Here is a 24,650-nt window from a genome sequence, read left to right as displayed (position 1 = left end):
ACAAGAAAATTTCAATGAGTTCTTATATTTTCAGACCATAATAAAATAAAATTAGATGTTACTTGCAAGATAAATTACATAAAACATGCTTATACATGGAGATAATTGTTTTAAAAAAATCAGTTGGCTACTAAGTTTTTATTCATATATATAATATTTTAAAAAGAAAATAAAGACATGAAAGTAAGAAGTAAGACTATTAAAAAGAGAAAAGAAGTTCATAAAAGAGGGTCTTGAGGATGGGTAATTGAGGCTTGACCATGATCAAAGTAGCTTACACATGTCTGTGTAAGATGCCATGATGAACTTTTCTTTTATGCAAATATTATACACTAAATTCTTGAGCATTAAAAGGACACAGATATTCACGTGCCATGTCTGGTACAATATCCACTTTGATTATTTTTGATCCACACATAAAATTGTAATGTGAGACTGTCCGGGGAGGTAGCAATGAGAGAAGAGAAAGAGAGTTTACATTGCATAGAGCTGAGACTCACTGCCTACCTGCACTCAGCCCTTGAGAATTCTATCAGGGCATTTGGCAAAACCTTCAGTGGTCTGCTAGAAATTCTATCTCCCCAAGGACAGATCATTTGAATAAACACACAATTTTTTTTAGTTCTCAGCCAGCTATCAATTAGTTAAAAGTCCCAGCCAGAAAGGTATTCTAGCCTGCTTTCTTCTCTGTTACTTTTTCTCTCTTTTCCTGGCTCCTCTTCCCTAATTAAACGTTCCCAACACTCCCACATTCTCTTCTCTCTGGGCTCCACATCCAGGAAAGAAAACTAAAAACCCTTCCATGCCTGGGAACATATTTTCAATGTATATAATTAAAACTAAAAACGAAAAGAAGATCATATAACAAAGGCTTCTAGAGACTTCTAGAGACTGGCTTCAAGACTTACCAACAGGATCGTGTCCACATGATCAACCTGTGCCTTCAACTCTCCTAGCTCAGTCCCAAGTTCCTCAGCAAGAGTTTGTTCACTAGCGTGAATAATCCAAATGTTTGATTCAACAGCCGATTTCTTTTCCTTCTGTAGAACAGTCCATGACAAGTGTAAAAGTGGCTGCGTTTGAAAGACAGTGTATCTTTTTCTTAATTGGTGGGGGGGGGGAGTTTATACGTAAAGGTGTTCTTGTTAGATTGACCCAAACTTGGTGGCTAAGACAGTTACAAAGTTGAATATATCCTGTCAGCATAACCACAGCACATAGAGGTAAGAATTTCTCTGCAAATGTGACACCATGGCTTGACACAAAGCTACAAGTCGGGTGACAGAACTAAAGGGGCAAAAAGCTTAGGTTTGCCTGAACCAATTACTCACTGCACAGGTAATGCAGACCACTGATCTCCTGAAGATGGGGAGATTCCTGGGGTGGATGGTTATTCTTTTCATCTTGTCCGTGCTAAGAGCACCTGTTTATACACACACGTGCACAGGCATGTGGGCACAGACACACAGACAGACAGACAGACAGACAGACAGACAGACAGATGGACACACACACATCCCCACATCACACATATCAGATAAAACACATACCCACCACTAACAGGTCCAACTACCTAACCGTGCCGAAGACTCTCAGGACTGTGACAAAGAAATGGGATGGAACTTGAACATAAGTGCCTGTGGTAGTGAAAATGCAACATATCCATTGCTTCGGATTCAAATCTGTGTCCCAGTATTAATCAAATCCACTTCAAGATATATTCTCTTATTTGCTACCATACCTGCCTACCATCTTTAGAATTCCAAAACATTCAGGCCCTAATAAGGTTACTTAACTTCAAGGTTTTGAAACAAAATCTTTCAAGCCAGCTTCACAACCCTGACAGCTGATGGTGCTGTCAGAAAAAAATGTAGTGATTAAAAATAATAGTTAAAATCATTGTCTTCCATGCTGGGCAGGCACTGTTGACTTTCGTTGGGAAGTAACTCTCAGATGCTAGGCATATGAAGTGGTCTTGAACTCAGGGTGACTTGACTGTAGAACCCACCTCGTTTGTTCAGTCTCTTAAAATAGTCTGATTTCCATGACACCACTAGAAAAGAAGGCACAAGATGAGAGCTTTATTCAGTTACAATGGAAGCTATTTAAAACTCACTTCCTACCTACCAGGGAATACAACTGACCGCTGGGCCAAGAAGGACTCCTTACCTAGAACGCATACACACACTCACTCACTAAATCCTCTGTTCCTGCCTTTCCAAGCAGAATAAAATTCTATCATTTGTAGATCATGTCCTCTTTTATTGCTGAAGATGAGCAAAATAGATTTTTATGTTTTTAGGGATTTAAAGCCTAGTGATAGAATTATAGTCTTTATACCTTTTGACAATGACCCTGATGGTTCATAAATGCCAATCGTGAATGAAAACTAATTACAGCTCTTTCAGGCTAAACAGCAGCAACTGAATACCACTAATTATGCAATGAAGCTCACAGTGCTACTAAAAACATTGGCAATAAATGAATTCACAGGGAAGACAAAAAATGAAAAAGAGGAAAAGAAAAAAGGCAGCCGATCAGCCATTGTGCAGAAAATGGCAAATGCTAAAATCTGTCCCTATTACACCGTGGATATTTTAAATGCTTTAATTACTGTACAATGATTACTTCCAGCTCAGCACAAAGGCAATTCTCAAGGCTGACAAATCCCCCCAAATCCCCAAATGCATCTTTCATACATGCTGATGATGGTGAGCTTAATATTGGTGGAGGTTTGCCGAGGTTCAGATAGCAAACAGTGTCCATATCCAAGAGTGTCCGTCATCACATTCTAAAACATAAGATCAGAATTCTCCAAATGACTGGGAGCAGGGCTTGTTTGGATTTGGGGGAAGTAACTGTGGTTTTAACTCTGTTAACTTGGCCAGGCTTTCCTTGCACAGACTTCCAGCTAATTCAGATGCTGTGGAAAATCCTAAGGCTTTAGTGGGGACCAGACGTCAAGTTTATCCTACCTGTCCCCTGATGCCAAGAGACTTAGCGTGGAGAGATTATTTATCATTTAAATATAAAACTTCGGTAATCCCATAAACATCCCTCCTAACTCCACTCAGGGAGCTGTACCCCTGAGGGAACACGACATGAGAAGCGCAAACCTTGCCGTCCTCACGTCTTTCGGTTCAGTTTTTCTGTGTCTTACAACAAGTGAGCATCGCATGTCTTCCAGAATATCTGAGAGGCTCTCGTGGGTAATTTCTGTTTTGAAACATTGTACGTGCATGTGTTATATGTGTGAAGGCAAGTGTGTGAGGAAGTGGAGATTGCGATGGTGGTCATCAAAGGTGGTAAGGGAAGTGGAGATTGCGGTGGTGGTTATTAAAGGTGCTTTTGGGTGTGGAGGCCGTGCTCACCACAGTGTCTTCCAAAAGACTCACTGAACCTTGACCTCATGGATTGAGCTAAGATGGCTAGCCAGTAAATCCCACAGACCCATCGGTCTTTAATCTCCCCAATACTAGGATAGATATGCTCCTCTATGGCCAATCTTTTTATGTGGATAGTGGAGATCAAATTAAGACCCACATGGTTACTCAAGACAACTCCAGGTTCAGGGGAGAGACCCCGCCTCAAAAAAATAAGACAGAGAGTGAAGGGGACACTCATCAAACCTTTGCTCGCACTTAAGCCAACACACGCACACGCACGCACGTGCACACATAGTACCTCTACTCCTTCCCCTAAACCTGCTACTGCCATGGTTGTGATTGTTTTTAATATCACACTATACTTCCTTTCAATGCTTCATTTCTATCAGCACATCCTCTTCTCTCCCCAAAAGGTAAATCTAAAGATAATAAGAGTTATTAAATCAATGGAATAAAATCCCAAAGTCCAGCTCAAATGGAATATTTGGGCCTTATCAGTTACTTTGAATAGCACTTTTATAAGTAATGGTGTATATTAATTATGCAAACATGGCATTAAATTGCAGCATGTCCATTCACGTCTAAGATGTAGTGGGTTCACACTCACCCCCTCTAATACTGTTTCGTATCCTCTCTGCTGGTTTTGCTTTCTTTTCCTTTTTCTGTTCCACATCGCTGGTGAACCCAGCAGTTCTCACATTTGTATCTTGAATATTATTAGATGTCCATTGCTGGACCTGCAATACCTTGCCATTCAAAGTGTCCTTGATTGGTCACCGTCAAAGAATGCTGAAGTTTGCGCGCGAGATTAAAATATCCTATCCACGGGATAAACTATGGAGAGAAGGAAAAAAAGCAAGATTACTTCAAGGTCTGAGGAGTGGCTATCAGGGAGTGGTTCAGTTTGGGGTTTGGCCCATGGGTTTCTGGGACCTGGATATGGGTGATCTTTGCTAAAAAGTCTAGGGAGTTCAAGGAAAGAGACTTCAAAACAGATGTAGTCTTACAAAGCAGGATGTATGTAAAGAAGAGAAATGAACTCCAGCTTGGGGGTGACAAAGGGCGACCAGAATCATCCTGAAGAGCTTTCTGGTTTCCTGCCTTTAGAGGACAAGAGTCATACAGACCTGAGCAGTCTCTAAGGCCTCAGGGAATCTTCTCCAAGGCCAGCTAAAGTGCATTCAGATTACCATACCAGCTAAAATGCATTCCTGCAAGTGCCTGCAAACCAAACTCAAACTGCAAAACCCTACTCATTCTAAAGCAGTCACAACCCTGACCCAGCTTCTCCTGAGCTAAGTTCAGAACTACCCCGCCCTAGCCACCCAGACACCACGCCAAAGAAAGGAAGTTTCATGATGGTGTTAGAGCAAAAAGTCAACGGCTCTTAATAGCTCGCAAGCCAACTTTTTCAAATGCCATCATCACAAAGGCCTGCTACGGGTTCCTCTGTGGGGCTGACAAGAGTGTGGAGCGCTGGAGCCCGGGTGCTCATCTCCACAGTAGGGCCTCCTGCTCTGGGCCTCAGTCGTCAGAGAACTGTGGCTGCGATTCTGTGATCTGTGTATGCCTGACTCCGCATCTGACGCACAATACAGCATCCAACTCTGTGGCGGGCCTTTCCGATTGAGTCCTGTCTTCTGATTTCACCATTCTAAACTAGGGGAATTAGCCATTAGATGAGTCTTGGGAATGGTCATGCTCAACTCTTCCTCTGATCTTCTTCAGGGAGCACTGTCCTTACAGATGCCTATGCGGTGTGTGCCTTGCTCTCGGGCGAATTCTGTTTCTGTTTCCACTTGGGTCCTCAGGCTTGCATGACAAGTACTTTTATACACGGAGCCATTTTCCCAGTCCTGGGTCATCCTGCTCACCCAAGCCAAAATATGATCCCCATATTAAGCCTTCTTTTTTGTTTTTGTTTTTGCAGACAGGATTTCTCTGTGTGTAGCTCTAGCTGTCCTGGAACTCGCTCTGTAGAACAGGATGGCTTTGAACTCAGCAGAGATCCATCTGCCTCAGCCTCCTGAGTGCTGAGATTATATTAAACATTCTTAGAGAACCAAAAGTCATTAATAATTGCACATTTATGTATAATTATGGTATTATGTGTCTGAGATATACTTAGTGCTTATGTACCTCAAAATTTGTTTTGACAGCAAATCCACCAGACAATGGCATGATGAGGTGAAGCCCTTGAGATGTGAGTAAATCATGGGGCAGAAACATTATATATAAAAAGAGACACCAGGCATATTTCTGGCTCCTTTTGCCATGGGAGACTATAGGGAGAAAATGGCCATGAGAAAGCCAGCCCTCAACAAATATCCAGTCTTCCAGCACCTCGATCTTGGATTTACCTATTTCCAAAGTGGAAAGAAAAAGTTTCTGCTGTCTGTCATTCATTCTATGGTATTTTCTTACAACTGCTGCTATGAACTGAGACAAGGTATAAATCTCCAATTAGAAGATAAGCAATGGGCTTGGGAAAGCGGTTCAAAGGTCAAGAGAACATAATCTCTTGCAGAGTACAGTGGTTCAGTTCCCAGAGCCCAGATCTGGACCATCATAGCCACCTGCAACTCCATCTCCAGGTGATTCAATACCCTCTTCTGATCTCCACAGGCATGTGCACACCCACAAAATCCTCCACCCCCACCATCATGTACACGTGAGAACACGCACACAACCCCCACCCCCCCCATCATATACACATGTGCACACCCACAGAACTCCCCCCACCCCACCCCCACATACATTATATACATGAAAATACTTTTTAAGAAGTGAAATCTTTCAGTGTTTAAAGAATTTCATGATAAATTGTAAATAATATTCCATTCTCCTACTCCTCGTGTTCAAAACTTAGGTTAGTCATTTCTGTTAAAACTTTCTGCCCGACCCTTCTTCCTCGCAGCTCTTCTTCCGTGTCCGCTATATATTTACCCTGTCATAATGCTGCAGCAAGCGCCATGTTTTCAATGATGAATTTCTATAATTGCAGCTCCACCGGCTTGAAGCTCTTCCTTTCACAGTTCATGCCACATAGGATTAAACAATAAGTAGAAGGAACTTGAAGTTCCCGAGTGCATTACAAGCCAGCTCCTTAACCTAATCATTTCAGTTCATTAAAATCTGCAATCAGTGTGCCCGTTTCATTTCTCAAATGCTTCAATATAAAACACCACGTTTGCTGGAGGTCTAATCACCGCCTAATTAGCATAACTTAACGACTCCCAGCACTTTCTCAATTGACTCTCTTGCTTCCTAGAATGTCTTCGTGCTGTTCTGACTCGAAAAGCTGCTGCTAGGCTGCAAGCGAAGCCTCACTTGGCCCAAGCCATTTGTTACTTTCAAATGACAGAGAAACTGTAAACGAAAATTATTCTGATTTTAATGACCCACATCAGGATGCTATAAATAAGACCAGGTGATATCCGCTGCCCTGGGAAACCATCTCTGTGTCTACTGACTCTCCGACTAGCCTCCCCAGTTCTAGTCTTGCTTTATTCCTAATTTTTAACCGACTTGCCAAATCTAGCCTACACGTCTTTGTATTTTCTCCCACTCTCTCTCTTTTCTTTAATCTAGAATTTGTTTGTCTGTTCCTGAGCAGAGATTCCTACTAGGCCATCCTTTTGTGGTAGAGCTCTTTGACTCCTCTGCTCGCCTGAGGCACCACGATTGGCTGTACAAATGAAAAGCAAAGTCATGTGTACTTATCCCTGCATGAATCGTCTTGGTCCTTGTCTTAAAGTCTTCTGCATCGAGGCTGGGAGATGGCTCAGGCTTTAACAATGCTTTGTGCTCTTCCAGAAGGACCTGGCTGTGGTTCCAAGCATTATCTGAGGTCCAGGTTGTTCAAAACCGCCTAGAACTCCAGTTCCAGGGGATCTGACACTCTCTTCTGGCCTTTACTAGCACTAACACACAGATGGTATAAATAAATTCACACAAGCATACACACAAACACATAAATAAATTTAATTGATATTCTACATCTTTAAAGGAATTTTTTGTTTGTTTTGTTTTTCAAGACAGGGTTCTCTGTGCAGCCCTGGCTGTCTTGGAACTCGTTTTGTAGACCAGGCTGGCCTCGAACTCAGAGAGATATGCCTTCCTCTGCCTCCCAAGTACTGGGATTAAAGGTATGTGTTGTCTATAAAGGATTTTTGAGAACTATCTTATGTATAAGAATTTCTCTGATAATCCAGGCATAATAGTGTATTCCTTTAATTCTTTAATAGGTGGCAGAGGTGAGTAGATTTCTCTAATTTTGAGGCCAATCTGGTCTATGTAGTGAGTTCCAGGACATCCAGAACTGCAGAATGAGATTATGTCCTGGCAAAAAAAAAAAAAAAAAAAAAAGAATAAAAGAATTCTAATGGCTTCATTCTTTATGTTATATACTCACATAATTAAGATTGGAATCTTGATACTTTTACCATTAAAAGAATATTTTAAAAACCACATTGTAGAACTAAAAAAATGGGAGAGTGTTGACTAAATTCTTTTATGTGAAAATGAAAATTATTGTTCTGAACCATACTTCAGGTATGTGCCTTCTTCCACAATGAACTAAAGCACATGTCGAGTGGAGAAAGCCTTTACACGGCTCTCTTATACCTTCCTCAGCTCAACACAGAATGTATGTGCAGGGCAAAAGGAAATAATTACCTATTCAATATCTGAACTGAATAAATGAGAGACATAAAGACAAGAAAACTACACAAATACAGCATTTATTTAAAGATACTGTTTTAGCACTAGTGACAGCTTATTTGGAAAGGATGTAGAGGAAGGGAAACGCTTCTTTCTCCATGGCTGGTGGAAGTGCAAACTTGTACAGCTGCTTTAGAAATCAGTATGGCAGTTTCTCAGAAAAAATGAGACTCAATCTACCTCAAGATTCAGCAATAATCACTCTTTGGTGTATACCCAAAGGATGCACACTCATACCACAAGGATGTCTGCTCAACTATGATTGTAGCAGCACTATTTATAATAGCCATAACTTGGAAACAATCTAGATGAGCCTCAACCAAAGAATGGACAAAGAAAATGTGGTACATTTATATAATGGAGTAGTACTCAGCGGTAAAATCAATGAGACCTTGAAATTTTCAGGCAAATAGATGAAACTTTAAAAACCATCCTGAGTGAGGTACCCAGATCCAGAAAGACAAATAGCATATGTACTCTCTCAAAAGTGGATAGTAGACAAAAAGTAAAGGATAACCAGCCTGTAGTCCACAACCCAGAGAAGCCAGGGAACAAGGAGGACCTTAGGAGTCAGATACATGGATTTCCCTGGGAAGGAGGAATAGAATAAATTGGTAGTATTGGGGCGGGGGGAAGAGAAAGGAGAGGAAAGTGTTAGGGATTGGGAAGGCTGAATTGAGGGATGATAAAAGAGGGAGAGCAAAAAAGAGAGATATCTTGATAGAGGGAGACATGGAGTTATCAAAAAACCTGTCACTAGGCAAATTCCCAGTTTCTACAAGAATGACCCCAGTTAGGAATCTAAGCAATAGTGGAGAGGGTGCCTTAACTGCCCATCCACTGTAATCAGATTGATGACTACATTAATTGTCATCAAAGAACCTTCATCCAGTAACTGATAAAAGCCAATGCAGAAATTCACAGCTAAGCACTGGGCTGAGCTCCTGGAGTTCAGTCATAGAGAGGGAGGAGTGATAATATCAGTGAAAGGCTCAAGGCCATGATGTAGATATTCTCAGAAACAGCTGACCCTAACTAGTGGGAGCTCACTGACTGACAGCTGGGGAACCAGCATAAGACCAACAAAGGCCCTCTGCATGTGGGTGACGGGTGTGTGGCTTGCACAGTTTGTAGGGCTATTAAGCAGTGGAACCAGTATTCATCTTTAGTGGATAAACTGGAGCTCTTTGGAGCCCATTCCCTGTTAAGGGAGACCTTGCTCAGCCTAGATACAGGGAGGAGGGTCTTGGTTCTACCTCAAGAGTTGTGACAGACTTTATTGACTCCACATGGGAGTCCTGATGGGGTGGGGTGAGAGGAAGGTAGGGGGAGTGGAAAGAGGGGAGGGAGGGAGAGGAAACTGGGGTTGGTATGTAAAATAAAAAGATTGTTTTAAAAAATATTTTTTTAAAAAAAGAGATTGTTTTAGGCCATGGTTTTAGCACAGTTGATACAATGTTTGCTTAACATGTATTCAATCCCTAGCAAAATAACAAAATAATTAACAAAAAATATATTGTTTTAAAACATGATACAGTGAGATGATACTATTAGTACGTACTAATTCAAGGCAAAGGTTTCATTGAGATTGGGAAGGAGGATAGAAAGTAGAAAAAGGACACCAGAAAACTGGTATTTTTAACATGCATGCTTGTGGGGATGCACAGGACCAGGATTCCCTAAGCCTTACATGGGTTTTACTAATGAAACTGTTTGGAGAAGCTATAATATTCTTATAAAAAGTGCAAAGTAGTGTGTACAGCTAGAGAAATTATCACAAAGTAAGTCAGTCTTTGAACACAGCAGTTTGGTACAGATATACAATTAAGTGTACAGTTAATTCAAAGCTTCCTTGTGCCCTGTAGGCACAAGCTCCATGCTCTATGAATTTCCTGGTGACAGAATCTTTAGCACAGCATTGTTTGTGGGAATCCATCTTATTGTTACATCTAGGGTTTGTTTATCCTCATTTCTCAGTAGTCAGTGGGAAGGAGATTGCAGATGCATATCCACCGTATTGTTAAAGAGCATGTATATTCTTCCCTCAATCTGGCATCTGTAAATACGGCTGCAGTGGATACTCCTGTTCATGCCTAGGTGCATGCTTTCAAAGGAATACAATGGTGGCGTTGCTGGTCTAGAGAGCAACACATGATCAGTTTTTGTAGAATTTGGGGATGCTTTTCTGAAGGTGTTTTACTGATGCAGCTCTTAGAGGTCCGATTAGGGGTCCAATCATGCTCATCTCGCTAATACTTAGTAATACCAAAATTTTCATTCCATCCACTCTAGTAAGTCTTAATTTTGTGAACATTTAGCAAGACATTTTTTTGAAAATATACAGGATACTTTAAAGGTAATTGTTATCCATATTCAGACTAAGCAGATTGTAGTTTTATTCTACATATATATGTAACAGATGTACATACACAATAACAATGTAGTGAAGAGAAGCCCTGAATTGAATAAGAACAAAGGGAGATGCTACGTGGGAAAGTTTTGAGGGAGGAAAAGGGAAAAAGAAATTATGCAATTATATTATATAAAAAATTAAAAATAATTATTAAAAAATATTACCAATAATTAAGACTTTGCTTTGAACTGAATGTATTCTGTGAAGAAAACTAAATCTTTTACTATGTAATATCATGCTCTAAGAAGATTAATGAACAAATACATGTTTGTTATAGATGATAGAAAGATAGGTAGATATATACATACATACATAACATATATACATTCATAGAAGAAGAATATAAACAGATGATAAAAAAGGAGGATACAGATATAAAAAGATGGAAAATAGGTAATTAGACGATAGGTAGGTAGATAGATAGATAGAAGATAGATAAATAGATAGATAGATAGATAGATAGATAGATAGATAGATAGACGATAATTAGATGATAGATACTGGTATAGACATAGACATTATAGCCATCAGAAGAGCAGATAACTTTAACAGTTAAAAGAGGTGTCTCACAATACAAATGATCTGATTTAGCTCTTAGGATTCCCACTGACAAACTGAGTAACCTGTGCTTCCTCATATATACAATTTCAGTAAAAACGTTATTGTACCCCATAAAGATTCCTGGAGATAAAATAATCTCATACACATAAACAGTAATCACAGTAAGCAATGTAATAAGTAATAGACAAATGCTAATTGTTCTTGCTCTTATACCTAATCCTATGTGAGATCATTTACATATATATACAGGGTACCTACCATTGCCTAAACTTGTAAGAATCAGGCCCGTTTTCTTCTTCTTTGTCCAGTTACTTGTCTGAGAAAAACAGCCCGTGTTAAAAAATTAAGACAAGATAGTAACATCTAGAATAAACAAAGAACTCAAAAACTAAATAGTAAGAAGTCAACCCAATCAATAATTGAGCAATAAAAAAACAGACACTTCCTGAAAGATCGTACACAAATGGCCAAGCAAACACATGAAAAGCATCTTCAATGCCTCCAGCCATCCAAGAAATTAAAATGACATTATGATCCCATCTCACCTTAATCAGAATGGCAATCACTGAGAAAATCAAGAAAAGCTTGTTAGTGAATAAGCAAAGGGAAGGGAACCTTTGCACACTGCAGCTGACAAAGTAAATTAGCCCAGGCACTAGGGTTCTTAGAAAACAGTAAACAGATCTGCTTTATGACACAGTTGTATCTTGAAGACTCCAAATCAGCCTACCAGAAAGATGGCCACACCTGTGCTTATTGCATCACTACTCATAGTAGCCAAGTCAAGGAATCAGCCTAGGACTCCAACACCAGAGGAATGGGTAAAGAAAATGTGCCATATACGCACAATGGAAGTTTTCAGTCAAAACGAAGAATTAGCATTGTTTGTGGGGAGATAGTCGTAATGAGATTATCATCTTCAGTGAGTTCCATCAGATTTAGCATGGCAAGTATCCCACATTTTTTCTCATTTGTGCTTCCTAGATTTCATAGAGGTACATGACAGGGAAGTAGAGCTGAGGCTGTCCATGCGATAGGAAAGGGGAGAGAAAGGAGCACGTAGGAAGGCAAGGGAGGGGATATTACATACTGGTATGAAAACATCCTTATGAAACCCATCATCATATGCAGTGAGTACACGTCAATGTTTATCAACAGTAATAAAGACCTATAAGCACAGTTGGTCAAAGATTCCATTCGATTCGTTAGGTTCATAACATTATAAAATTGTAAATCCATTAGAGTCTATTTGCCCAGGCTCCTGAACTTCAAATAAAGAAAATAAAACCTAGATATATTAAATGTCAGGTGTGAGATTTTGTAGATAATTATCAATATGTATAAAGCCCAGGGACCCCCAGTAAGAAGTTCAGTTATTTGTCCAATAATCTTCTATGTCCATAGCATTATTAGAGGGCCCCAAAAATCAAAGTCCCTAGGTCAGGGACACAAGAATGACAGATTCTCAAAACTCCTCAAAAAGAAAATGTAAAAAAAAAATACTAATTAAAATGTATATAAATTTAATTACCAAAATGCAATCTTACCTGTCAGAAGAGAATAGATAAGTTATTAACTATTTTTGTGTGCAATAAAGTAAGTTTATGAGGCTGAAGAAATGACTAAATGGTTAAAGAACTTGCTGTTCCTATAGAGAACCAAGGTTTGGTTCCCAGATCCCACATATATCAAATGGCTCCCAACCACCTGTACTCTAGTTCCAGAAGATCCACTGCCCTCTTCTGGCTTCTGAGGGTTCTTTTATTCACATGGTGAGTATACAGAGAAACATGCACACACTCATAGACTTAAGTTGAAAACGTAAAAATCTTAAAGTTTACAATATCTTATCCAGTTAGTAAAATGCTGTGATTATCACATTACTTTCAGAAATGCAAGCTCCATATTTTCCAAGGAATAAACCCAATTCTGCAAAAAAAAAAATGCTACAAAAGAAATATAAAATACTTTCAGAAATGCAAGCTTCATATTTTCCAAGGGATAAACTCAATTCTGCAAAAAAAAAAAAACCTACACTCTTCTAAATGTTGTTGTAGTTATTTATATTTTCTATTAGTGGGTCCTCAAGTAAAACCTCTTAGTAGGACCTCAAGTATAGCAGATTAAAAGTAAAGATCACTGATTTTCTTCCTTTGACATTGATAGAAAATTCTTATATTTTAAATTGCTTTTCTAGAATGCATCTGTTTTATAGACTGAAATTAAATTGACAAACATGAAAGTGAAATACAGCAAAGGTATCCGTATAATTATAATTCTTTTGGTACCAACTAGATTGTAAATCAATTAATAAGGACGGGTTTTATTGGACAAGTTTGCCTATACTGAAGCATGAGTCATAAATAAATATAGCAGCACCACCCTTGGCAACACAGATTTTAATATTGAGATGAAGAAATTTCAGGGGTTTGTTCCCAGCATCCATGTCCTACGAAGACACTCTCCATCCTTTCTCCCCAGAGCTGTCACCATCTTGTTCAACCCACCCCTCTTGGGAATTTATTGAGAACAGCAGCCTCTTTCCATCCCAGACAGTAGTAAAGATTCAGGTTTCTCAGAAGTACTAACGAGATAAGGATGTGGTACGTGGGAAGCATTTCGTTTGCTATAAGATGGGCCAAATGGACAATGAAGTTGCTACCCTACTACCTAGTCTTATTTTCCTTTAACATTCTTATGACAGCACTTGTCAAACCTTTTTAAAGATTAACAGAATTATACTTACCTGAGCCCTTACTGCCTCAACTCTGAGCTAGTTTTATGTACTCTAAGAATTGTTGTATCATATAACTATCCACTTATGCACCGCTAATTGATCTTAGTTTGTGTGAGGGCATACACCTGCATGTAGGCATGCACATGGATAGGTGGGTGCATGCAGGCAGAGGCCAGAGGGTAGTATCTGGTGTTGCTCTTCCAGAACTGTTCACCTTGTTTTTGGAGACAGGGTCTCCCACTGGTCTGGAGATTGCCTGTTAGGCTAGGCTGCCTGGCCATCAAGCACATATGCACACGTGTGTACCTGTATGAAGGCCAGAAGTGGACATCGGGCATCCTCCTCAATTGCTCTCCACCCTATGTTTTTCTGAGATGCAGTCTCTTGTTGAACCTAGAGCCCACTGATTGAGCAAGGCAGCTGTTTAATGAGCCCCAGCAATCCTCCTGCCTCTGCCCACTCAGAGCTGGCATTATAGTCCCATCCTCCTCTCAGCTAGCTTGTTTTGTGCATTCTGGGCATTCAGACTCAGATCTTCAGCTTGGCACAGCAAGCACTTTACCAAATGAGCCATCTCCCAAATCCCTGTTTCTCCAGTTAAAAATGCAAGGTCTGTATGATAGACTAACCTTAAGTCTACCTCTCGAGAAATCATAAGAAATGTGCATAATTGTACAAGCCAAAGTACAATCTATCATCCCCGCATGCCTTCCTCCTGCAACTCCTCAGTTTCTAACCATTCTACCCAAAGGCAGACCCATGCCGACATTTGCATCACAGATGGATGGACTGACCTAGCACAGAATTTCACGCGAGTGGATCCTGCCAGTCAGCATGCTGCTTTACATATGAGTGCATTCCTGTACATCAGGGACAGTATTCCATTGGAGTTATGTAATTCTGTCTACTGATCATTTCTTTTTTGTATTATATTTCCTTTTGGTAATTTTAGCATAGAAGTCATTTTAGCATAGAAGTTCTTTTCCCTTTTATTAAACATGGATTCTTTTCTCATACAATATATCCTGATTGCAGTTTCTGTCCCTCTACTTCTCCCAGTTCATCCCCACATCCTCCCTCATCTGGATTCACTCCTTTTCTGTCTCTCATTAGAAAAGAACATGTTTCTAAGAGGTAATAGCAAAATATAATAAGATAAAACAAAAACCACCATATCGAAGTTGGATAAGCCAAGCCAACAGAAAGATTAAAAAGCCCCAAGAGAGGGCACAGGAATCAGAGATCCACTTGGTCACAGCCAGGAGACTCAGGCAAGTACTAAACACTATAGCGTAAGTGCAGCGGACCTGGTGCAGGCCCATGTAGGCCCTGTGATTGCTGCTTCAGTCTTGAGTTCATATGATCATTGCTCAGTTGTTTCAGAGGACCTTGTTCTCCTGGTGTCCTCCATCCGCTGTCTCCCCCACTCCTCCAGCTTCCACTTCCATGGGGTTCCCTGAGCTCTGAGGGGGGAGGGATTTGATGGAAACATCTTCTTAGGAACTGTGTGTTCCAAGCCCTCTCTCTCTCTCTCTCTCTCTCTTTCTCTCTCTCTCTCTCTCTCTCTCTCTCTCTCTCTGTGTGTGTGTGTGTGTGTGTGTGTGTGTGTTAGTTCCCTTCTCCTGCAGGAGGAAGTCCCTCTGATAATATCTGAATAAGGCACTGATTTGTGAGTATAACAGAATCTCATTAGGAGTCATTTTATTGTTTTTTTCCTTTTTAATAACAGTAGTACTTGATTTTTACCCTAAGTAACCTCACTCAGGATGATTTTTTTATAGTTCCATCCATTTGCCTGAAATTTTCATGGTATTATTTTATAATAGCTGAGTAATACTCTGTTGTGTAAATGTACCACATTTTCTTTACGCATTCTTCAGTTGAGAGACATCTAGGTTGTTTCCCGTTCCTGGTTATTATGAATAGAGCAGCCCTGAGCTAACCCTTTCACAGTCCCATATTAGTCTTTTTGGGGGCAAAGCTTTAATTTCCTATGAGTATATATGTATGTTAACTTTTCTTTACAAAAAAGAGGTCCGGACCTCCCCAGAAAACTTTCTAAGGCCTGAAATAATTTTGCACTGTTACCTACAAGTGTGGTTGGTCTAGATAGCCCATGCCTTTACCACTTTGGTACTAACACACAGTCCTTTTTTATTTAAACTAGACAATAGCTCCTTTTAAATACACTGTACCAACTTTCCTAGAAAGCATCAAGAGACAATTAAGTTGAAGTGAATTTCAGGTGTAGGAAGTAAATCAAGATGGAGTAATATAAGCACACATCAGTTTGTTAAGCAGTAAAATGGTTACTCCTGGGTCACCTAGACATGAGCTCCTGAAAAGCTGAAAGGTCACGTTGTGGGTCGTCTCTCACATGCAGTTTCTCAAAGATTGGTTTCTTCTGATTCCCAGTATCTCTAACACGCTGTTGAACTGATTTCAGAAACTATATCTGTGTTACAGATGTGTTTCATGACGAGAAGCAGTCGCTGTAATCTGATCTCCAGTGCCCGGCATGGTGCCTAGAGGGCAGGAAGTGGCGCGTAAGTGTATTATCTTCATAGTTAGCCATGATTATCTGTCAGATCATCCTGACCGTTTCCTCGCTAGACCTTTCTTTCTGCAGAGAAATGGTGAGCACTCGTCAGGTTGCTTTGAAGTTTAAGAAATACATGTGCAGTATCTTACAGGATTTCAGATACATAGCACATGCCACCAAAAACATTTTTAAATGACTTTTCCTGCATGTATGTATCACTGTGAGACATAACTTGTTTTAACTTCTTGTGCCTTCTTTCCCTTTCTTTACTTATAGAATCGGAGCCAATCTTGTGGCTTCAATCCTTGGCCACTGTCTGGCATCGCCTATGAATTCTATATTCCCCAAGGATTACTGCACATTCACATTCTATCATAAAGCTCACCATGTCTTCAAACTCATTGTGCCTGAAATCAAATGCTCCTATTTCATTCCTGCTGGAACTCCCACGTAGGCAAGCAGCTTGTGGAACATGTCTCTGTTTTACTTTCCTTCCCTCCTCTGTTCTAAATCCAGTCTTCTCAGTCCGATCACTACTCATCTACAGAATGTGTTGTGGGGATGGCATCCCAATGAGGTGCTTTGGCTCTGCTCTCTCCCCCTGTTTATTTCATCCGTGCGTTACTAATCTCACTAAGGCATTTTCCCAAGCTTTCAGGATCTTCTCATGACTTTCCATTGCTTGTCGTAAATGCAGAACAGCTAATCTAATGCAGAGAATACCCTAGCCAGAGCCGTGCTCAAGGCATGCGCTCTCATTTCTGTTGCCTTAATACTTACTCACTTGTGGAAAACATCAGCAAGGATTGCCCACAGATGACCTGTGACATCGGAACCGCTTACGCCAGCCCTTAGGTATGAGTGTATCATTTTTCATTTGAAGACCAAGTTCAAGATAAATGCCACAAATCATTCATGTCTCATTAACTGACCAACCTCATTTTTCACTTACCTGCACCTGCACATATATTTATATGCAAATTATCACACTTCTGCGTTCACATATTGTATACTAGATTTTATGCAACTTACTAAGTGAGGACTTTGGCCAGTGCAATGAACCTGAATGTTGCAGAATTAAACAGACCAAGGTTCTAGTTTAGCTCAACTATTTACAAATAATTAATCTCAAGGAAAGGCATTAACGCCAGGCAAATTATCTGCAAAAGCCGGGATAAAACTAATCACATTTATTATTTTAAAGATTAATTATGCATATAAATTCTGCACTGCACAGCTGACAGGTATTTTTCAGCCTTTATTTGTATGGGCAAATTTCCCAAGCTAATCTCATCGGAATTTTTCAAAATAAACTTAATGCCATTTAGCATCTGAAGAAGGAGAGGCTCAAGTCAATCTGCAGTTTTAGAGTGACCACAGCCCTGTCACTCATGTTTATGGTCTTAGCTGCACTGTGGTATACACATAGCAGAAGCCTAATGAAGTAAAACACTGAGAAAATACCCAGTTTTTTTCAAAAGAAATTTATTGAATTTGGAGCAAATACAGATTAACCAAGTAACTACGTGAGCGAGTTAGTCTTAATATTTTGTGTTATAATTATGTGATTGTAATAAAAGCCACAGGTATATAGAAAAAGTGAAGGGACTGAAAGCATGGAAGTGGTCTTGATAGTGAGGAAGGAAATAAAAAATAGTATCCTGCTTCGACAAAGAAAAGTCAATATATCTTAGGTAAAATAATCCCAAACTCCTAGAAGGCAGTAATGACACAAAAGACCTGGAGGAAGGAAGAGACGGCCTATGATCTATGGGCTTGTACGACGGTACAGAAACAGGAGGATGGAAGCAAAAACGAATGCAATTTTGCTGTAGGCTCAAAGGGATCATGATCCTGAGCCAAATTTTACCTCCAAAGCAGTGGCCAGTTCTGGATATCATCTTGTGTAATAGTTATAAAACATTGGAGGCACTTCTGAGGAATGCAATAAAAGGGAGCCCAAGAATAGTAGGATGTGGGCTGAATCCGTACATTGCCTCCATGTGCAAATGGACTGGAAAATTCAGTCTCAACCATTTATTTCCATTAGCACAGCAGAAGAGAACAGATCGGCTTGAAGAATCAAGCAGTTCTGCAAGCGTCCACATTCGTGCACACGAACTTACTACAGCTCTGAAAAAAAAATCAGTATATAGTATCTTTTAAGAGTTTAAAAGCTAAAGATATGAGGCGTTTTCCAGTTTTATCTAGATGTGAGACAAGGATACTAGTGTAAGTTTTAGGTCTCATGAAAAATTTACCTGCTCTGAGGTGCATCAAAAATTGATACAAGAAGAGGAAGGTATGTTCCTAAAGAAGTAGTGTGATAATCTAATATTTTCAGAGATAGAATTCTCTAGCCATTTGCCTGCATTTGCCTAGCTCTGCTATGCATATAGCTTTGTAGCCCTTGAACAAATTATTCAGTAGACTCCAGTATAGGCAAACAGAGTTAATAAACACACTTACCATCCAGGGAGGGCAAAAACCACTGAAGAAACTAATAGAATGAACTTAAAAATAGCCAGTATAAAATTAGTATTCATCCTTAGTTACTAGATAGGATTTTCAAAACAGGCTTAAAATCCAATGGTAATGATGCTTACCTAATAAGAGGAATACATGTAAAATGTATAGGCAAAACTTATACTCATTCTGGGTTCAAGTTGGAGTTATTGGGTTATTTGATGTGTGATCTATAAGATAACCCCTGACAGAGTTTGACTATGGAATGTGCCTCCAATGCTTCTTGTATAGAAGGGATGGTCCCCAGATGTTGGATCATGAGAACTATGACTTGATGAATAGATTAATCTTTTGATGGACTTGCCATGGTGGAAAATGGGAAGTGGGATATAGTCAGGGGAGGGAAGAGGATGGGGTACACCCTGAAAAGAGGTGCCTTGTTCTAGCTCCCTCCCTCTCCACCCTGCTTCCTGACCAACTTCTTTCTGCCATACCTTCATGTTACGCTGTTCTGCAGCAGCAAGGCCCAGAAACAACAGCCGCAGCCGTCGATGGAAACCTCTCAGCTCATGAGACGAGATCACGCTATCCTTAACTGAAGCCATTTCCGTCCGGCGTTTTCACATGTGTGAGGAGTCTGCCTATTGTGCTTCTGTTCTCCATACCCTATGTGACAATGTTCCTCTGGCAGATAATTTTGTGATAATCAAGTTAATAGGCAAGAAAATAAATGCATATTTTACTGTTGCTGTCGTCACAGACACACACCAGAGCCCACAGGGCTTATCGTATATTCAGTAAATGTTAATATTAGATTAATTTAATTTAAAAAGACATTTTCAAGTAATTATTCAAGATAATTATTAGTAACATAGAATAAAGGACATTTCACATATCTAACATAAAGCAGTCCTGTGGTTCTGATTTATTGGCTGGTTTTGTTTTGATTTTCCAGATAATGGCCTCTAATTTTCACTTTTGCACAGATGTAATTAAGTATTTGTATATAGATCAAAGCAAAGGGATTTGTCTCATTAAGAAAAGAAACACATTATGCAAAGTTATTAAATGTAAATTATACCCAGTGTATTATATATCAAGCTATCAGCCTTCAAGTTGCGGTTTATTTACACAGTGGGACCAATGGATTCCACCCTCATGCAAATTCAACTCATTCTCCCTTGGACCCCGCTCTTTTCCTTATGGTAGTAAGCATAGGAGGTTATGAATCACCAACAGCAAAAAATAACTCTGAAGGCATCGGTTGAGTGCAAGCACTGTGTCAGACACGCATGGCACACTTCTCACACTTCCATGGCATTTTTATATTAACTCGTGTATTTAACCTCTGTAACAAGTCCATAAAGTGGAGCAGATGGCATTATTTCCCTTCTAAACCTGAAGAACCTCCACAGACAACACTGTTCTTCGTACTAAATCTGCGGCAGCCTTCTCATTAGAGTCAAGAATGAGAGAAGGATGTCTCCTTTGTTCGTTCTTGTGTAGCAATCTTCTGAAATCCCCAGCTAATGAAGTATACGTGCCGCAAAGGGGCAGGCAAAAAAATATTTCATTTGCATAGAATGTTTACTGTTCAACATAGAAATCTCAAGAAAATTATCTTTAAAACCAAATGCGGAAAAAGAGTTGGTGTGGCTGTTAGATTTGAGTTAGCCTTCCAAAACAAAACTGTCTTAGCAAACAAGTTCTCTGTAAAGGGAAGGGACAAAAGCACACGACAGCTCTCCAAAATCATCAGGAAGAACCTTCTTCTGGTCATTCATTCTGCCATGCATGGGGAATAGCCTCATGGCGCTTCTGGACCTAGCAATCTTAAGAATCCCTGTGCAGAAGGCTATGACATTTCCTGTCATTGGTTACAGTATAAATGGTAACAAAATGCTGAGATAAATCTCTGCTTCGGAAAGGGATGATCATACTGAAAACTCAAGAAGTCTTTTAAAGAAAGGGAGATGCCCCCTAGAGTTGTTCTAACTTTATTTCTGTTGCTGTGATAAAATACTCGGATGACAAGAAACTCAAGCTAGAAAGGATTTAATTTAGTTTGTGATTTCAAGTTACAGCTCATCGCTATGGAGAAAGTCACATCAGGAGCCTGAGGCTCTGGTCTTATCTTATCCACAGTCAAGAGCATTCTCGTTTCCTGTACAAAGCCAGGGAATGGTGATTCCTGTCTTCAGGCTGGATCTTCCCACATCAATTAAGAGGGTAAAGACAACCCCCACAGATACGCCACATGCCAGCTGTGGTCCTGAACAGAGCATACATGAAGATGTTAGTCCTCAAAAGGAAGAGGCTATAAAAAAAGAAATGATAACTCAGCCCTCAGCCTGATTCCAAGTCCGACTGAGCTTAGCAAAGATCGGTTTCTTGGCAGTTGACCTCATAAGCAAAGACTACATAAACATATACACTGAGGGGTGGGTGTATGTTTAAGTGCTAGAGATTGGGAGGGTGAGTGAGTGTTCATGTATAGGTGGGTGTACAAGTGGGCACAGATGCACGCACATGTTTGTACATGTGCATACTGAAGTCAATGACAACCTTGGGTGTTGGGCATTGCTCCTCATCAGGCACTGTCAACTTTCTTGATGTTGTTTGTTTGTTTGTTTGTTTGTTTTGGAGACAGGATCTCCTCACTGAGACATCAATCAGAAAGTATAGATTTAAGTAGAGTTCCATATGAGAGAAAGTAGGCTGGAATGCAAATTTCCTGTGTTTACATGGGGAGGGGGACTTAGCAGATTCCAGGGCAGCATCAGCTCCAGTCAGGAGGAGAGCCAGCACTCTGTACTCAATTGATGGTAGTTTTGTCAGCTGGCACGTGGCGTGTCCAGTCCAAAACTCAGACATGAAGAATTAAATAATTGAAGGGAGAGATAACCACACACTAATTCTTTCACCTAAAATCAGGGTGTGTGAGAAGTACATGGATCCTTCTAGAAACCAGGTCTTCCTTTGACTGTGCAGTGATATGAAGCTGTACTATAATTTGAACTTGACATAACCCCTGTAAGGCCCTTGTGGAAAGGCTTCTCTAGTCCAGTAATGTGGGAAGGGATGGAGCCTCTAACATGTGCAGCCTGTTGGGAGATTGTGGGTTTAAGAGCTGCCAATCGAGCTAGTAAGACTTCTGCCTCCACATCTTCCTACCTTCAGCATCCTGAGCACAGGAGTGGCGCGCTCACACTCAACGCCATGGGCTGCCATGGCCCTATGTCATAGCAAACTCGAAGCCTCTTCTCTTTGTAAGTTGCTCATTTCTTTCACTTGTTATGTCAAGCTTTATTTACAAATGCAGGACTCTTTCCATGGTATTGTTGCTTTCTCACCAGTAAGCTAGCCATAGCCTTGCGTCTACACCATCGAACTAGCAAAAATGAGATGCTTTGTTCTTGGGATTGCTACATTTCGAGGTGCAAAGGGTTCTCCAATATTTGCAGAGCAGTATACACCATGACCTCCCTACGACATCAGCTAGTGTCTATCTAAAATTTTGTTCTTTGACATTTAGATGTTCTTTTTCTTAGAATACACCTAAAATTAAATTTTTGAAAAGCTTAAAATTCTCTGAATATGCCCCATGTAACAAAAGCAGAGCTCACAAAAAAACAAAAACAAAAACAAAAAACAATTGACTTAAAAGTTGATCCCTATTTTAAGATTTCGTTTTACTCAAAAACATCAAACTGTAAAAAGAATTATGACTTGGGGCTAAAATTTAATGCTCACCCTACTCTTTCAAAACCAACATCTAATGCAAGACGCCTGCTTAGCAAGAGATTTCCCTTTCACATTGTTCTCTGCTGTTGGGAGCTAAAGGGCTTCTTTTAAATTTGGAACAAGTAAGATAAAATAGTTGTTATTCTTATTTTGAAGTCCTTGAAGGGCAGCTCAAATGAAGCTTATCCATGGTAATAATGATTGATGAGTTTCATCTAATAATTTTTAAATAGATGCAAACAGCAGCGAAGCTCCTGCCCTGGGAAGGGCGTTTGGAAGAGACACAAACAGTAACAATTAGCAGCCTTCCAGAGCAGGGATCTTCACTCTGTCGTTGTATAAAAGAAGGAGGTTAATATTTTAATTTTCAGCTTCTGGATGTTCATCTTCACTGTATCAATTAAAAAAATGAGAATGCTGTAAAAATTTAGTTAATTTATAAGAAATTCAAATTTCACTGCGTAAAATGGATGCTTGCTTGATTCCTTCTTCTCGCTCTTGATTTTAAATTCTATGAGGTTAGGGACCTCGTCTCTGGTTCCTTTTTGTTGAGAACGTGGTCAGCATAATGCCTGACTCTCAGTAAATGAAGACTGACTATGACTGAAAGAAGGAACCCTTTTAGCATTCAGAGGATTGACGTGAAAATCTCCAGTGGTGCAGAGCTGTTCTTGTTGCTAGATACAGGGCGAGAATAGAGAGACAGAAAAGATACCTTTCCTCTGTGGGGTTTATATCCTGATGGGGCAGACAATTTTCAAAAGAAATAATAAAACTGATATGAAAACAAAATCCCAGCTGGAGAGGAGGATGGAGTATTAGTTGTTGGGGTGATAAGGAAGATGAATTATTAGAGTGATGTGCAGGAGGAAATGTTAGCTGAGGGGGGTGACAGGAAGCATTGGGATTTCCAGAAAAGGTAACTTTCAAGGGGAAACCTGGAGAAACTGGTTTGCTCCCCAAAGTACAGTCATGGAGGAAACCCTCTAAACCATGAGGGCAGAAACCACCAAGAGGCCCTGAAGAGGCAGGAATCCTATTCCTGCACAATGGTCACTGTGACAAACTGTAAGCAATCAGAAAGAAGGAAGGAAAGATGACATCAGAGAGGTAGAGAGGAGGGGTCATCCGAGACCTGTTACTTAAAGCAGGGCCTCTGGCTTTCATTCTGAGATTACAGGAAGGTCCCAACAGCGAGGCGACATATGACTTATTTTTTGAACAGGGTCACTCTGTGCTGTTAAGACATTAGGAGAGCCAGGGCAGAAGCGAAATAGAGATGGCTCAAATGTGACAAGCCCAGCGCAGACCTGATACTGATTCACCTTAATGACTAAAAGGGCACTATTAAGAGTCTTGCGGGGAATGGTTTTTACCCTTCTGACAGACATAAATGGAGGACCCGGGTTGACACCTCCTTCATGGAGCCCCAGAGTCAGGCAGCTGAATTAAGAGAGTAACAGTCAACGGAGCCTTAAAAGAAGAGAAATGCCTCACATCTAAGGACTTAGTCAAGCAAACTCCGGAGCTGCCCTGTTTACCATTCCTGCCCTGTGCCACCAGCTGTCATTCACTTAATGGCAAGGCATCAAAGGTTGTAAGGAAGCTGGGAATTCAGATCTTATCAAGATGTCTGTATCGAAATTTCACAGCACAGGCATCAAAAAGCAGCCATTTACACCAGCATCTTCCAACAAAACACACGGAACTCTGTACTCACCCTGAATCTATTTTCTTGAGGAAAAGCTAAAATGCTTCACGAAACATGACAAAACTCATGACCTTAATTAAATTTCTCCTTAAAATACCATCATTAGACATCAGCCGAAGCTGTTTTATCCCCTGGAGAAGTAAGTGATTACACTTTCACTTCTGGGAAACACAAACAAATAAACAACAACAAATAAAAACCCGACAGTTTGATAGAATGTTGTTCAAGTGGGCTCCACTTTGCAAGCAAACAGCTCATCAGTCAGTAACCTACCGGTCCCTCCATCCACTCATGTACTGGAAGTGTCCCACTCCTGTAACGGCTGCCCTGAGAAACTTTGCAGGGTTCACCCCCAGCAGATTATTGAG

The 24,650-nt window shown here is 40.2% G+C and overlaps 1 pseudogene; it reads right to left on the bottom strand.

Annotated features, from left to right (window-relative positions):
* The window catches only part of LOC130865764 (forkhead box protein J1-like), a 109,853-nt pseudogene extending 90,421 nt beyond the window's left edge, over positions 1-19,432 (bottom strand).
* Between the last annotated feature and the right edge of the window lie 5,218 nt (positions 19,433-24,650).

The sequence above is a fragment of the Chionomys nivalis genome, chromosome 24 (genome assembly GCF_950005125.1).
Source record: "Chionomys nivalis chromosome 24, mChiNiv1.1, whole genome shotgun sequence".
Classification (NCBI taxonomy): Eukaryota; Metazoa; Chordata; class Mammalia; order Rodentia; family Cricetidae; genus Chionomys; species Chionomys nivalis.
The sequence above is the reverse complement of the archived record's forward strand: the minus strand, read 5'-3'. Positions and strand labels throughout refer to the sequence as shown.